Source organism: Enhydra lutris, unplaced genomic scaffold (genome assembly GCF_002288905.1).
Source record: "Enhydra lutris kenyoni isolate GAN:26980312 unplaced genomic scaffold, ASM228890v2 scaffoldscaffold23, whole genome shotgun sequence".
In the NCBI taxonomy this organism is placed as follows: Eukaryota; Metazoa; Chordata; class Mammalia; order Carnivora; family Mustelidae; genus Enhydra; species Enhydra lutris.
Genome location: NW_019154107.1, coordinates 28231947 through 28235986, shown reverse-complemented (window position 1 = coordinate 28235986; position 4040 = coordinate 28231947). Strand labels below are relative to the sequence as shown.

General features: G+C 46.4%; 1 pseudogene; it reads right to left on the bottom strand.

Annotated features, from left to right (window-relative positions):
- Positions 1 to 375: 375 nt before the first annotated feature.
- LOC111150476 lies at positions 376 to 1463 on the bottom strand (annotated as a pseudogene).
- Between the last annotated feature and the right edge of the window lie 2577 nt (positions 1464 to 4040).

Sequence of the window (4040 nt, the reverse complement as noted above, 5' to 3'; positions counted from 1 at the left end):
CTTCTAGAAGGGTCTGGAGAATCAGAACAGGGCAGAATTTTCAACAGTAGCCAGCCCAAAGGACGATCTTTCAGGGTGGGCCTTCTCCTTTGTCCCCTTTCATTATGGCTGGACTGGTCCTAATAAAGCTGTGACTTTTCCATCAGCTCTACTCTCATTGTGGTTTTTTAATTTTTTTTTTAAGATTTTATTTATTTATTTGACAGAGAGATCACAAGCAGGCAGAGAGGCAGGCAGAGAGAGAGGAGGAAGCAGGCTCCCTGCTGAGCAGAGAGCCCAATGCAGGGCTCGATCCCAGGACTCTGAGATCATGACCTGAGCTGAAGGCAGCGGCTTAACCCACTGTGCCACCCAGGCGCCCCTCTCACTGTGTTTTTAGAAGTTCACAGTGACATTCCACAGGCACTCAATGGTTTTGTTATTGCAGACCCTTGGGGACACCCAGGTCCTCTTGCAGTCACCAAAGTATTTGTCACACAGGGGCTCCAGGCTCTGAGCTAAGGGACAGTGCAACTTGGTCTATGCTCCCACCATGTTGACTTGATGAAGGGGATAAAGGACATCCAGAGCAGGCACAGAAGGAAGGAGTCCCAGACCAGCTGGGAGTGGATGATGCCTGGGTCCACTGCATAGATGGTGACCCCTGTGCCTTGGAGTCTCTTGGCCAGTTCCCAATTAAAAATGCATTGGCCACTTTGCTGTGGCAATGTGCGAGACCCCCGGAGGTTGTGGAAGTGAATCTTGACCACATGGTGGGTTACTGATGACAGGTTCATCACCTGCGAGGGCACAGACTTTTTCAGTGGCACCAGGAGCAAGTGGGCACAAAGGAAGTGGCTGAGGACATTGACTCCCAGGTTCGTTTCAAAGCCACCGGCTGACTTGGAATACGGATACATCATCACTCCTGCGTTGTTGATCAGAACATGGAGCTGTTTTTTTCTTTGCCAGAAAGCCCTTAGCAAAGGCTCTGGTGGATTTGGTATGGGATGGGTCCAGTTTCTGAATTAGCATCTGAGATTTGTTGGTATTGGCCTGGGTTTCACTGGCCAGCAGATTATCCCTTCAGTATATCTCAGAAGGCAATGCTTACTTGGGCTCCTCTGCTATCAATCTCTCTGGCCGTTTCCTTGCTGATGCCAGTGTTGGCTCCGGTGATTACCACTATCTTCCTAGGAAAGGGTATGCTAGTTCTCCAAACCCCAGGAGCAAAGAGCTTCCTAACAGATAGAGGGATCACATATAGGAAAGAAAGGAAGGAGGTGAACAGTCCCAAAATAACTGCATCTTTTAAATAGTTTTAGTTGCTGCTGCTTTAGCAAAAGCAGCTTTTACTCCAACTCTGGCTCTGTCTCCTGGTCTGGCTCCAACCCTTGGCTGCTTCTGTCTCCCCGCCTCTTTAGCTTCTTTAGCTCCTGGGCTCTCAGGAACACCCTGGCCTTCTCATTCTTACAAGTATACATGTGGTTGCATTTAGGGCCTGCCCAGATAATCCAGGATAATCTCCTTATCTCAACAGCCTTAACTTAATCATATTTACAAAGAACCATTTTCCAAATAAGGTAACATTTACAGGTTTCAGGGATTATGACTTAATATCTTTGGGGGGGGCGCCCATCATTCAGCCTACTACAAGGAGTAAGTCAGACACTTTGTTTTGAAGTTTTAGGGTCATTGGGTTTTGAAAAGGGTGACTGGAGATTTCTTTTTTTTCTTCTTAAGATTTTATTTATTTATGTGGCAGAGAGAGAGACATAGGGAGAGAGGGAACATAAGCAGGGTGAGTGGGAAAGGGAGAAGCAGGCTACCCCCAGAGCAGGGAGCCTGATGCGGGGCTTGATCCCAGGACCCTGAGATCACAACCTGAGCCAAAGGCAGACACCCAATGACTGAGCCACTCATGCGCCCCTGACTGGAGCTTTTTTTTTTTTTTTAAAGATTTTATTTTATTTATTTATTTGACAGACAGAGATCAGAAGTAGGCAGAGAGGCAGGCAGAGAGAGACGGAGGAAGCAGGCTTCCTGCTGAGCAGAAAGCCCGACTCGGGGCTCGATCCCAGGACCCTGGGATCATGACCTGAGCCGAAGGCAGAGGCTTTAACCCACTGAGCCACCCAGGCGCCCCTGACTGGAGCTTTTTGAGGCCACATGGGTAGAGGTCGGTGCGGCCTGGTGGGAAGGACGTGGGCTTTGTGGTCAGATAGACCGGAATTCACTTCCCAGCCCCAATATCTGATGACCTTGGGCAAGTCACTCAACCTTTCTAACTCCATTTCTCCCTCTGTGAAATGAGGTGATAACTGCTTCTCTCTCACGGGGTTGTTATAACTTGCACTTAGCACAGGGCTAGGCACGTAGTGAGTGATCAACAGTCATTAGCTGTCCGTATTAAGTCAGGAGCATGATGACATTAATAACACTCACTTACTCTGTGTTTACTTTCTTCTGGGTTCACAAGGGATCTTGACATACACTCCCAGGAATATGTCATACAGATGTCCTCATTGCCCCGTGTCACAGATGTAGATTCAAGAGGCCAGGATTCACCCAGAGTTGGCCAGTCAACAAATAGCAGAGGAAGAGATGAAGACCAAGTATGGCTAATCTTTCAACACAATGTGAATCTCCATCACAGGAGGGGATTATAAATCCCAGCACATGCAGAGCGCATATGTAAATGATAAACACGTCTGCAAGCAGGAAAGTCTGTGGCCAGTTGTATGGAGGGACTTGCCAACTCTTGGGGCTGCAGACTCTGGTGTGGAAAACCAGGATGGAGGACATCTCTGTGCTCAGTACTTTTCCACCAAGACAATAAAAGGCCCCACACAGGTAGTGGTGACAGACCCCTGTATGAAAGCAAGACCTGCACCAGGACCCAGGATTCTGTGGACCTTTTGACTCCAGGTCGAATGGATGAGAAGGCCAGCATCATGGGACTCTGAGAGTTTCCCACGATTCCCCAAGAATACTGTTCATTGAGCCCAAGATTTTTTCATGCTATAGTATATTTCCACTTCTTTTTTTAATTCAACTTTATATATTTTTTAAAGATTTTATTTTATTTATTTGACAGAGAGAAATCACAAGTAGGCAGAGAGGCAGGCAGAGAGGGAAAAGCAGGCTCCCCGCTGAGCAGAGAGCCTGATGCAGGGCTCAATCCCAGGACCCTGAGATCATGACACCTGAGCCAAAGGCAGAGGCTTAACCCACTGAGCCACCCAGGTGACCCTTCAACTTTATATTGAAGTATAGCGTAAAGATGGAATCTTGCACATTGTAGCTTTATCATTTGACAGAGGCAGGGGAACTCAGGATTTGAGAGTTGGTGTTATTTTCCTCAAGATCGATCATTGCTATTGAGTATGAGATCAGAAATATATATCTGCCAGGTTCATGGTTCAACAACTTAGACTTTTTTTTTTGAGAGAGAGGGAGAGAGAGAGCATGAGAAGAGGGGAGAGTCAAAGGGAGAAACAGACTCCCCACAGAGCAGGGAGCCTGATGAGGAACTCGATTCTGGGACTCCAGGATCATGACCTAAGCCAAAGGCAGTCGCCCAACCAACTGAGCCACCCAGGGACCCAAGAATTGGATATTTCTTAAAAGCACTTTCTGCTTGTAGTCATGGTACAAGTGATGGGTGTCAATTAAGCCATGAAATAAAACTTTCCATTAGCTTTCTCCCCTTTCTGTGGCAGCCTAGTTTAATAGTATCACTTAAAAAGTTTCTGCTATTCACCTATTGGTTGGGACTTAAGCTTCAGGTGTTTAATTTCTTGGTCTTTTTCTTCAATAGCTTGATGAAGGAGTGCTTGTAATTCTTTCTCTTTCCGAACCAATTCTTCCAGTAATCTGTAGAAGAAAATTATATTGGTTGACAGGATAATAAAGCTGGAGCAGCCAGAGTGACCTTCTAGATTTGAACTTCTCAAGTTACAGGGAACATAGACATCCCTGGGATTTTAATGAAATGCAGATTCTCATCCAGTAATTTTGTGGATAGGTTTGAGATTCTGCATTCCTTTTTTTTTTTTTTT